The sequence below is a fragment of the Rhinopithecus roxellana genome, chromosome 18 (assembly GCF_007565055.1).
Source record: "Rhinopithecus roxellana isolate Shanxi Qingling chromosome 18, ASM756505v1, whole genome shotgun sequence".
Classification (NCBI taxonomy): domain Eukaryota; kingdom Metazoa; phylum Chordata; class Mammalia; order Primates; family Cercopithecidae; genus Rhinopithecus; species Rhinopithecus roxellana.
In genome coordinates, this window is record NC_044566.1 from 69,878,077 (window position 1) to 69,891,517 (window position 13,441).

The 13,441-nt window shown below is 49.7% G+C and overlaps 1 long non-coding RNA gene across 1 annotated transcript; it reads left to right on the forward strand.

Moving 5' to 3' along the window:
- The first annotated feature begins 8,479 nt into the window (after window positions 1-8,479).
- On the forward strand, window positions 8,480-11,149 carry LOC115894586. The gene is made up of 3 exons (XR_004054711.1): window positions 8,480-8,607; window positions 10,703-10,853; window positions 10,971-11,149. It is a non-coding gene; the product is annotated as an uncharacterized LOC115894586 (long non-coding RNA).
- Window positions 11,150-13,441: the final 2,292 nt, after the last annotated feature.

Below are 13,441 nucleotides of genomic sequence, written 5' to 3' on the forward strand. Positions count from 1 at the left end.
AACTCAGGTAACAACATCCTGACTCCAAAAACCACAGTTAAGTGTTGCCTGTTTTGAGATTTCATGTAAAGAGAGTCGTATAGCAAGTTCTCTTTTGTGTCCGCTGCTCTTGCTCAGTGTGATGCAGGAGGGCTCGTCCGTGTGGCTGCTCATGGTTGTAGCTCATTCAGTCTCATTGCTGAGTGGTATTCCAGAGAGAGAGAGAGAGAGAGAGAGAGAGAGAGAGAGGTCTCACTCTCACTCTGTTGTCCAGGCTGGAGTGAGTGTAGTGGCACAATCACAGCTCACTGCCACTCTTTCTAACTCCTGTGCTCAAGCAATCCTCCCACCTCAGTCCCCAGAGTAACTGGGTCTACAGGTGCACCCCACCACACTCGGCTACATTTTTTTTATTTTTTGTAGAGACAGGGTCTTGTTATATTGCCCAGGGAGGTGAGGTGAGGTCTCAAACCACTGGGCTCAAGTAATCCTCCTACCTCAGCCTCCCAAAGTGCTGGGATTACAGACATGAGCTACTGTACCCGGACTGCCCACTCTACTATTAATGGATGTGTAGGTTGTTTACAATGAGTAAAATGCACGTGCATGTACTTTTAGTACATACTTAGTTTTCATTTACCACAGAGTGTGAACGGCCTTCTGGAACTTGTCACGGGGCGGGGAAATCTTGAACCGCAACACAGCTTGGTATGTACACATCACACTGGGAATCAGCTGGTTTCGCGTTCCCTGGTCTGATGCTCAGATTGGTCTGGGCAGGGAAACCCAGGCAATACACGTGGAATGGGCAAATTGCAATGCACACATTTCTGTTGTATGCACACTGGGATTTGGGACAGGCTGGACACAGTGGGGTCTGCAAGGTTCTTTTTCTCTCTGAGTTAGGCAAGCCATGAATATGAAAAGGGAATGTTTGTATAGTATCGACTTTTCCTTAATGAAAATAGATATAAATGCAGGGAAAGAAAGAGATAACATGCTACTAAAATGCAGGCCAATGGCTCTTAAAAATATCATGGCTCCCAGCAAGTGGGTCGTAAATGTGGCTGGCAGAGACGACGTGTGTAGAGGCGCAGGTGGAACACAGGGTTGAGGAGAGTGTTCAATGCAAGCAGGACGGTCGGGAGAAGGGTGCAGGCACTGGTGTTGCTGGGCTGAGCTGAGTCACTCGTTCCCCAAGGACCCTGTCTGCGAACAGGAAGTGCCAGATGGGGAGGCACTCAGCAAGTGAATGAGGACAAGCAGAGCACCACCGCCAGCCCCTCTGCAGCATGACTGCACCCCAAAGGGTGCTGGTAGAGGCTGAGGAGGGTTCACCTGAGCCTCCATCTCTCCATCTCTGGAACCTCCCTCACCTTTCCACGCAATAAGCAGAGTAACTTCCCCATTCCACATGTGTTGCCTCGCTCTTCTGGCCCAGCCCAACCTCTGAGCCTTGGACCAGGAAATGTGAAACCAGTAGATGTGCACCTATCAAGTTGTGTTATGGTTCAAGACTTCCTCACTTCATGAAAAGGTCCATAAAGGCCCTCCTTATTCCATGTTAAATGAAAAATGAGCAAGTGTCCACGAGGAAGGGCGCCTCTTTTTAAAAATATTGCCATGATAGCTGGGCAAGGTGGCATGCTCCTGTAGTCCCAGTTATTCGGGAGGCTGAGGTGGGAGGATGGCTTGACGACAGGAGTTTTGAGTCTGCAGTGTGCTATAATAGTGTCTGTGAATGGCCACTGCACTCCAACCAGGGCAGCATAGCAAGACCCCATCTCACACACACACACACACACACACACACACACACACACACATATACACACACACACAGATGTGTCTCACCCTCAGCTAAATCCAAATACTCATGGTGATGTTAGTATCACGTACTCAAAGCAGCCCAGTAAAGGGGAAGCAGCAGCTCCCTGGAAGGTTAGGTGTTCTACTAAGAAGCCGCCAACTTTCCTCACATCCACCTTAACCTTTCACTTTGCTTTTCTAAATGAGAACAGGCCTTGTGGCCACTGGGAAAGGCAGAAAAGCCCAGAAAATATCACCGTGAATATGTGGATTTCGGTGAAGGTCAGAAGAAATGGGAGGCAGAAGAAAGAGAAAAAGAAACACTGACAGATGGAATCCCTTCACAGGTGGAATCCCTGCCAGGCCACTTTAAGTATTAAGAAAAGTGATCAGGTGGCAGAGCAATCCATGGAGGCTTCAGACTGATGCCCAGTGACAGCTGACTGCAAGCGACGTCAAAGTGGTTGAGGCCGCTTTAATATACTCCGGATTCACGAGTCCAGTTTAAATACTCCCTATTCACATCCAATTTAAACCTGCATCCCTTGCGTGGGCAGTGGATGGAAACGCTGAGAAAGCCAAAGCGAAGTGTGGCCCCTGCCAGGCCAGCTGCTCCCTCTGTTCTCAGCAGCTGCCACTGGACCCGGGAAGGTTCCAATCTCTGCTCCCACTGGTGGGGAAAGACCGCCTCACTCCTGGCATCGGGGGGGCCCTGGAGCTCTCCTTTCCCCCTGAAGGCCCACGCAGGGCGGCCGCCGGGGAAGGCAGGGAAGCCCAAGAAAAGCCCATTCTGATTGAGAAAAGCAAAGTGAAAGGTTAAGGTGGATATGAGGAAAGCTGGCGGCTTCTTGGTAGAACCTAATCTCCGGGAGGTGCTGTTTCCCCTTTCTGGGCTCCCTTGAGGGCGATTGACAAGTCAAATTGGCCCCATCCGCTCCCTGACTGAATTTACCCTGATTCTCCCCGGAACACAGGACTCAGCACCTCTACGGATGCATCTCCCCTGGCAGCTCCATCTGCACCCGAGCCCTTTGACTGTCAGTTTAGTGGGTCCCAGGGGCTCTCCCTGGACGCACGCTGCTGTGAAGCACTGCGCATGTCTGCCGCAGGATACGGACCACCCTCATAAACATCCGAGGCAGTGCTGAGGTGCTAATGAGCCTGCACTTGTGCCCTACACCTCTTTAGGGAGAAAAAAGACATCTAACTCATCCAAGTAGGCCTCCCAGCAATAGCTCATCCAGTTATTTTTTTATGAGATTGTTATCACCAGCAACCCCAAGATTAATAAAAATGGAGAGTAATAAAAGAAATCACAGAGGAAACTGATGCTATCAACTATGTAATAAAAGAGAGGAAGCAGGCTTCATTTGTAATGACAAATTCTCCCTGTCTCGCCAAGCTCAGAAATAAAGCCCCGAAGGAAGGGTGTAGTAGGGTGTAGTACGTGGTTTCGGATGTGTGGACCACACTAGCGCCAGGTACGTATCTCTCAGTGGCATTCTCTGCTCTATGCAAACCAGAGAGCTCCCTTCCACGTGAATTCAAGGGTAGTAGAAGAAAGAGGCCTTCTGTCTCATCTACGTCTAAACTTCTCACCCACCCCTAGACGAGGGTGCTACCCTCCTCATCACCACCCTCTCCTTAGCTTAGGGCAGCCACAGCCAAGGCCCCTAAGTGCCTGTCTAACGTCAGCTCCATGACCTTGATGCTACTGGGGACTAATGCCTGGGGTCCTGCAGCTGGCCTTTTCTGCACTTGACCCCAGCTACTCTTTCTCCTACCTCCCTAAGGAAGCCAGCAGAGCCTCAGCCAAATCCAAGTCCACAAAGCCACCTCGGAAGCAATGCACCAGCATCCTGCCCTGTCTCCAGGCTCTCTGGGCGGGTTCTCCCTGAGCCCTTCCAGATGGCTTCTGTTTGCTCCTCTCTTCACCAGATCTGCACATGTGGCCATCAGAAGGCAGCCGGGCTGGCGCTGGGTGAGGCCATAGGGCAGTGGGATGGGGGAAGAGGGAGGGGAGGATGTGTGCAGGAGACTCCCAGGACCCAGCCCTGTTCCCATCTCCTGCCTGGGACCCTGAGCTCTGCAGCTGGGGTTTGTATCCGAGAGCTTGCTCTCCACTGCAGAGTGAGAGGCTCACAGAAGAGCCACGACGTGGACTCCAGTGCATGGTGGGGTCTCTGTGTCTCCCTCACTGAGCATAGGAAGGGAAGGAAACAGAGGAGAATCACCTTTCTCCTTTTCCACTCCACAAATGCTGACCCCAATCCTGACCTGGTTTTCCCAGCAACACAGATGTGATGAGTGATTGCTTTGGGCTTGGGGTCATCCCTGCATTTTGGAAAGAGCCCTGTGCCACCTGCAGTGATAAAAAGGACCAGAGAGATGTAGCCCCAGTCAAGGGGGCCAAACTTCGAAGAGAATATGGAAACAACTCAGATCCAGATAAATGTAGCCACCGCAGGGCTGCCTCCAGCTCTGAGCCTGTGGGCACCTGTGCTGAGGGTGCAGGAGAGAGCAGAGAGGGGACCCATGCAGTGTGGCCCGAAGCACACGACACTGCTTTGTCACCCAGCTTTGAGGAAAGGAAGGCCAGTCTAGATCAGGAGACTGGTCACAAGGTCGATTAGTGAGGAGGAGGGAAAGCAACAGCGGTGTGGGACAGGCAGGGTCCCTGTGGGAACTGGCGTGATGTGAGATGCAGCTCAGAGCGCTGGAAAAGCAAGGCGACAAAGCACATTCGGGATGCAGGGACTTTGTGGGGGCCAGGGCTTTCCCGTGAAACCTGGGAAGTTGGGAGGGCATCATCAAAGATCACCAGGACCCTTCCCCAACTTTAATTACGGAGGACTTTCCCGTGGTTAGCAAGAAAGCTAGGTGATGCTGCTGGGGGCAGCCATTTTGCTTCTCCAACAGATGCAGCAAACAGCTCTGGCTTATCTCTGCTCCTGTGCAGACACATAGTGGGAGAAAGAGGGAAAATACATGGCAAAGGGAGAATTTCAGAGCAGGATGCATCCCCAAGCCCCAGCTGCCAGGACTGAGACCAGGAGTCCCCAAGGACTGCAGCCATGACTCATCCAGGCCTCGGTACCCTCCCATCTCTGAGGTTTTCTGCTGTGGCTCTGGGGCTCCTGTGCCCGGTGTCGCTTCCGGGCTTTCTCCTGGTGGAGACTTGGGACGCTCAGTGTCAGAGCCTCCCAGCAGCATGAGGAAGGGGGTGCAAACAACGCAGAAGACCCAGCTCCCCAAGAGGGGCCTGACTCCTGCATCCAGTGAGGGCTGAGCCAGAGCCAAGCAGAGCCTATCAGTGCACAATCCAAACACCAGCCAAGGCCCCGTGGCCAGGCCAGTCATAAACCCATGGCCGCAAAAACAGGCCAGAGAGCCCAGGAATACAGCCCTGCCTGGGTAATGATTAACTGGCAGCCAGGGGTCCTGGAGGTCAGAGCGATAATGAGAAAGTTTCCCTGAACTCTCTCAAGTGCAGAGGGCCTGGGGAGGGGCCCTGCTGGCGCCGACTCCTGGGCAAACACTTCCTGCCCCTCTCTTTTCAACGACCAAACAGCCTCAGCCCCTCTCACCTCCTTCCTGAGGACTGGGGAACTACATCACAACCGCAGGGCCTCAGGGCCCTGGTAAAATCCACTGGGAAGAGCCCACGAGGGCATCTTCCCAGGAGGCTGAATTTCCTGATTAGCCCTTCCAAGAAGACAGGGCTTCGTGCTTATCTTTATTGCCTGACATGTCCTAAGACAGTGGGAGCCACTCTGCTTGCGTGAAACTAGAATATTACGTTCAGCGAGACTTTCTGCTTTCTGATTTTTCTAGTGCTTTTGTATCTTGCAGTGGAATTCTCCAGCAACTTTCTTCTGAAATTCCCAAACAACTTCCAGTGCAGAACTCCTGCCTCGGTTTAAGTTAAGGAAGGTTGCTAAAGCCCCACTGTGTATCTAGTTGGGGTGCTTTGCACACAGTGAAAAATCAGTCCCTCACTGGGAAGGCAAAACTAACCTAGAGGAAAACATAACAATGGAAAAAACTTTAAGGTGAAGGGCCTCTGAAGTCTCCCTGTGTTCTAGGAAATCATAATGTCAGCTGAGGATTGAAGAGGTCTGTTCCCTCGACTCGCAGAGATCATCGAAATGACCTGACCAGGCACGGTGGCTCATGCTTGCAATCCCAGCACTTTGGGAGGCCAAGGCAGGAAGATCACTCAGACTAGCCTGAGCAACATAGGTAGACCTCATCTCCACAAAAGAAACAAATGAACAAAACATTAGCCAGGTGTGGTGGCACATGCCTGTGGTCCCAGCTACTCAGGAGGCTGAGGTGGGAAGATCCCTTGAGCCCGAAAAGTCGAGGCTGCAGTGAGCCACGATCGCACCCCTGTACTCCAGACTGAGTGACAGAACAAAAACCCTGCCTCAAAAAATAAAAGTGTAAAAAAATTAAAAAGAAATGATTCACTTGAGCACATGTGGTTGTCAATGATCAGGATGGTGCCATGTTAAGGCTGGGCACAGTGGCTCACACCTGTGATCCTAGCACTTTGGGAGGCCGAGGAGGGCAAATCACTTGAGTCCAGTAGTTCAAGACCAGCCTTGGCAATATGGCTAAACCCGATTGCTAAAAAAAAAAAAAAAAAAAATAGCTGAGAGTGTTTGGCGTGTGCCTGTAGTCCCAACTACTCAGGAAGCTGAAGTGAGAGAACTGCTTGAGTCTGGGGAGCAGAGGTTGCAGTGAGCTGAGGTCATGCCACTGCACTCCAGCCTGACACAGCAAGACCCTGTCTCAAAAAAAAAAAAAAAAGAAAAAAAAGCACCATGAGCAACTCTCCCAAGGCTGGCTCCTGCACATGTCTTCCCATCCACCAGTAGAGTCTCAGTTCATAGCCATTGTCACACCATCTGTCACTCCATTGTCCTGTCTTCCTCTCAACGGAGGGTGATATTTAGAAGCATGATTCGTATCTAATACTGAAGCCAGAGGCTCTTCCAACACTTTCCGGAGTCTTCTTGTAGAAAAGGAGCTATGGATGTTTCCTTGAAAATCAGCCTCGATTCCTGTGACACACCCATCACATGTTGCTCAAAGCTATCCCAGGATATGACCAAATATTGACACCCGGTCCTGAGTGAGCAGGTAGCAGTGCTGAGGTAAGACGAGTTCCCAGCTCTGGAGTCTTCCTACTCCAGGAGGCCAGTCCTGAGCAGTGTGATTCTTGTGTTATCTAATTCATCAACTCACTTCCATTAAGACACCACCCCGGAGTAAGCCATTTTCATTTCCAGTGTCTGTTGGGTGAGTTGGTTTTCACCTTGCTCAGATGTGTGTGACAACACTGGTCTACTTTTCAATATGTTAAATATTAAAGTGTCCACAACATTGTGTGCTCCTGATGGAAATAACACCACCATGTGTAAAGTAAGTATTCTTGACAAGAAAAAAAATATATATCAAACCCAATCCAGCTACTAGATCTAACTACTGGTTGACAGGAAATATAAGACTAGGGACAAAATGTTAAGGGACACCCAGGGCTACAATCAGCAGAATCCAGAATGTGGAAACTCCCCATCAGCTGACACCTGTCATGGCTGGATGATAGTACATGGGGGAGTTGTTGTATCATTTGCTCTACTTTTGTGAAATGTTTTATAATAATGGGTTAAAAATACTTACAAGTGTTTATACATACTCGGCCACAAATCCAAAATAACATCCAATCAGACACTTCTCCATAACCCACTGTGATGGGAGACAGTGACAACAGATATCTGAAAAAAGGATCAAAATCTCTACCTAGCTCTTTATCCTGCCTCACCTCCCTGCTGACCTTAAGCTGATGCAGACCCAGGTGAACTGGTCAGGGCCATCCCAAGCCCTTCTTTCCCCCGAGGGTCATGAACTAGCACAGTCCCCAGGGCTGGGGATGAGGAGCCTGCAGAGAATCTGCCATCCTCGTATAGGCCCGTCAGACTCTGAATCAGAGTCAATACCACGGCTCCAAGGACACCGAATGTGGGTGTGGAGGGTGATGCTGGCCTGAGTTCTCAGGCCTGGGCTCCAGATCTGACTCTGCCGCTTACTACCTGAATGACTTCAGGTAAATCACTTAACTTCTCTGAGGGTCCATGTTTTTCTCTACCAAAAAAGGAGAATCAGGCCAGGCGCAGTGGTTCATGCCTGTAATCCCAGCACTTTGGGAGCCCAAGGCAGGCGGATCACTTGAGCTCACGAGCTCAAGTCCAGCCTGGCCCAGGTGGCAAAACCCCATCTCTACAAAAATACAAAAATTTGCCAAGTATGGTGGTGCGTACCTATACTCTAGAGGCTGAGGTGGGAGGATGGCTTGAGCCCAGGAGGCAGAGGTTGCAGTGAGCCGAGATCGCACCACTACACTCCAGCTTGGGTAATAGAGCCAGACTTAGTCTCCAAAATAAAAAAAAAAAGAGATTCATTCACTCAATAAACACTTGTGAAGGATGTGAAAATGAGGTAGACAACAATCCCTGCAGTCAGGGAGCAAGGACTGTGCACACAGAATGCTGTTACACAGGGCTGGATGGGAGACGGGCCACTGGGGAGGTGAACACCACTGAGGGGTCTGAGCGGAAGAGGTTCACTTCTCTCTGCATATCAGGGAAGGCTCCCTGGAGCAGGTGGCATATCAGCTGGACCCTGACAGATGGCTCTCAGCAGGTGGGTGTGGAAGAGAAGGGCATGCCGGTAGAGGGAGTGCTGAGCCCGCAGCAGGTTCCGGGTTTTGCTGGAGCCCAGAGCCTAAGAAGGAAGCTGTGAAAGATCAGGCAGGTGAGGCCAGCTGCAGAGGCCCTGAACGCTGCCCAGGGTCCAGGGATTTGGAAGGCCATGGGAGGCCATTTGGAAACTTTTGAGAAGGGTGCTTTAACCAGGACTGTTCTTTAAGAGTATTATACAGAGGATGGACTGGAGAGAAAGACTTCATCTTATTTACACTCTAGGAAGAGAAGAGGCCCATTTCGCTTCTCCATAAACTGTTTCTGATAGAAACGACGCAGACACGTCGGACTGTGCAGCAGTGCTCCCTTCTCCGGGAGAAAGACCGCACACACACATACTCACACACACGACACACACCACACACAACACTCACCCCCACAAACACAACACACATACACCACACACCACACACACACAACACAAACACACCACACACACAACACAAACCACACACACCTCACACACGACACGTACACACCACACACACCACACACAACACACACACCACACATGACACACACAACAGAAACACACACCACACACACAACACAAACACATACACAACATACACACCACACATACACACCACACCCACCACACATGGCACACACAACAGAAACACACCACACACACTTCACACCACACACACACACCACACACACGACACATACACAACACACACACCACACACACACAACACACACACCACACATGACACACACAACAGAAACACACACCACACACACAACACAAACACATACACAACATACACACCACACATACACACCACACCCACCACACATGGCACACACAACAGAAACACACCACACACACTTCACACCACACACACACACACCACACACACGACACATACACAACACACACACCACACATACACAACACACACACCACACACACCACACACAACAGAAACACACACCACACACACAACACAAACACACCACACACACTTCACACCACACACATGACACATACACAACATACACACCACACATACACAACACACCCACCACACATGACACACAGAAACACACCACACACACAACACAAACACACCACACACTTCACTTCTCACCACACACACACCACACACATGACACATACACAACATACACACCACACATACACAAGACACATACCACACATGACACACACAACACAAACATACCACACGCACAACACACCACACACAACACAAATGCACCACACACATACACACAAACATACCACACACACAACACGAACACACCACACACAACACACACCATACACCACACATACACAACACACTCCCCACACCCACACTACACATGACACACACACACAAAACAAACACACCACACACCACACACCATATACATTACACACACACACGATACATACACAACACACACACTACACACACACCACACATGACACACACAAAACACGTACCACACACCACACACACAACACAAACACCACACACAACACACACAGCACACACAACAGAAACACACCACACACACCACACACATATCCCCCTCACACCACATGCACATCATACACTATACATAACACACACACCACACACACACCATACATGACACACACAACACAAACATACCACACACACCACACACCACACGCACATCATACACCACACACAACACACACAACACACATGCACACCACACACACAACACACATGCATGCCACACACACCACACACCACATACCACACACCACACGCACATCACCTACCACACACACAACACAGGCACACCACACTCACACCACACACAACATACGCACCACACACAATGCACAACATACACAACACACACAACATGCTCACAACACACAATACATGCATACCACACATACACCACACACATCACACATCACACACAACACACCACAGACAACACACAACACACGACACATGCACACCACACACACACACCACACCCACACAACACACACAAACACAGTTTTGTGAATCAGGAGGTATTGGGCAGGAGTCTGTGAACCATATAGGAGAGAAAGCACAGCTGGAAATATGTCAGCCTCTAAGATGCAGTCACGGTTACGGGTGAAACCCTGAGACGGGGAAAATGATGTCTCCTCTTTTCTCCCATTTCAGAGAGGAGGCTCTTCTTTGCATCTTGCCTTGGTTCATTCTGGAACCAAATTCTCCAGGACTCAGAGGATGGGTGCATAGAGCGGATAGGGGGCTGGCCCTTTCTGTCCTCTCTACAGAAGAAAACAACATTACAAAGGCAAAATGCATGCAAGTAAAAAAAAAAAAAAAGTTTCATAGAGGTGTGCTGGGGAGTTGATTCATAACCATATTCATTTTCTATCTGTGCTATTTGTCAGCTTTTTAAAATTTGTAATTTAAAATTGTACAGGAGGTTCGCTTGGGATCACAAGTTCAAGACCAGCCTGGGCAACATAATAAGAACCTGTCTCTGCAAAAGAAATCATCCATCAAAATATTATCTGGGCATGGTGGTGCCTGCCTGCAGTCCTGCTACTCGGAAGTCTGAAGTGGGAGGATCGCTTGAGCCCAAAACTTCGAGGTGCAGTGAGCTGTGATGGTGCCGCTGCACTCCAGCCTCAGTGACGGAGCAAGACCCTGTCTCAAAAGAGAATAATAATAAAATTTAATTTAAAACAATAAAAAAGAAATGACTCACTGCAGGACATATGGTTGTCAACTGTCAAATCCTATGATCCCTATTGTGAGAGACGTTGTGATGGGATTTTCCTCTTCTCATTTTTTGCAACAATTAGCTGCAGTAAGCTTTGTGTTCCTTCTCTTAAAGAGACCCCACAAATCGTATAAACTTTGGACCCCCCAAACTGCTATCTCAAGACCTCAGAATAGAGAGCACCCCTGCATTCACACTTCCCTTCTGCTGGTAGGGAAGGGCTGAGTGGGGGATATAGCCCCTTACATGGGTAGGAGTCGGCTGCTCAGTCCTTTTGATAAAAGTGTGGATTCAGCTTATCTGACCAGCTAGGCAGGATTAGTATGTCCTTCTCATAGATGGAGAGTTAAGCGATTTGTCCACAGTCACACCCTGACAACCTAGCTGAGACCCCAGGCCCCAGGCTCCAGGCCACCTCACTTTCCCAGGACACGGAGAAACTGGGAATGCACCTGCCATCCGTAGCATCCTCTCTTCCTGGTTTTGATAAATCAGACTAATCCCTGTCCACTTCTCCACTTCTCACTTCACCCCCTTCACGGTCCCAATGAGAAATCACACAGTATATTTCGTTTGTTACAAAACCTTGTAATCACTTGGGCCGGGAACTGGCAAAAATCAGGTCATGATGGTAATCCTTGCTGGGGATCCTGAGGCCAAGGAAGCAGGAAAGACCCAGGAGGGCAGGGACTCGACCCTGCGGGGATCCTGTGCCTGGAGATGCCAAATCACCACGTTCTGCCTGAGCCCGGAGGCTACCTGCTGAGCCCCGAGGGAGGCAGTAGGACTGAGGATCACGAAGGGCTTTTTTCACTTTGTTGAGAGCTGGACGTGCTATTGATGGGGAGGATTTAGAAACAGCAGCATAAAGAAGTTTGGGATTATGGCTGAATCTAATGTTGTTGAGAAGCATTTCTTTATTTTTAATTTTTAAATTTTTTTTGTTTCCATACATTATTGGGGAACAGGTGGTGTTTGGTTACATGTGTAAATTTTTTGGTGGTGATTTGTGAGATTTTGGTGCACCCATCACCCGAGAAGTACACACTGTACCCAATTTGTGGTCTTTTGTCCCTTATCCCCTTCCCTCCTTTTCCCTCTGAGTCCCCAAAGTCCACAGTGTCATTCTGTTTGTTTGTTTGTTTGTTTGTTTTTTGAGACAAAGTCTCACCCTGTTGCCCAGGCTGGAGTGCAGTGGTGCGATCTCAGCTCACAGCAACCTCCGCCTCCCAGGTTCAAGCGATTCTCGTGCCTCAGTCTCCCGAGAAGCTAGGATTACAGGCACCAGCCACTACACCCAGATAATTTTTGTATTTTAGTAGAGATGGGTTTTCACCATGTTGGCCAGGCTGGTCTCGAACTTCTGACCTCAGGTGATCCACCCACCTCGGCCTCCCAAAGTGCTGGGATTGCAGGCGTCAGCCACCATGTCGGGACCACTGTGTCATTCTTATGCTTTTGCATCCTCATAGCTTAGCTCCCACATACGAATGAGAACATACAATGTTTGGTTTTCCATTCCTGAGTTACTTCACTTGGAATAATAGTCTCCACACCCAGTTAATTTTTGTACTTTTTGTAGAGATGGGGTTTCACCATGTTGCCCAGTCTGGTCTCGAACTCCTGAGCTCAAGCAATCCGCCCCCCTCGGCCTCCCAAAGTGCTGGGGTTACAGGCTCATGCCACTGCGCCTGGCCTCACTGTTTGTTTAGACAAATATTCCACATCCATGATTCTCTCCAGTCAAAAGTTCTTTTTGAGGTGATGCTGTTGGCTTTGGCCAATCAGAGAATGAAATATCCTGCCCGGCACCCACCCCCACACACACCTGCACACACTTGCTGGCTGATAACTGAAATCCCTGCAGCAGAGACAGAGCTTTGGTCCCCACCCTTAAATGGAGGCTTGAGACCAAGACTCCCCACCCTACCCACCAATAGAAGGGGTCAGCGAATCCCTACTTGGTTATGATTGAGTCCCATCCCTCATCCTTCAAATTCATTCATCCTCAAGTTAAAGAAACCAGGTGAGATACCAAAATACACGGAGTTTTGAGCCACTGGAGCGAGCCTGCTTCTTCCACTGTAGGAGGTGGACAATGGGGCAGGGGCTGCAGGGTCACCCCAGGTCGGCCTTCCCCCATCCCTGGTCATTTGCTGGAATCTGTA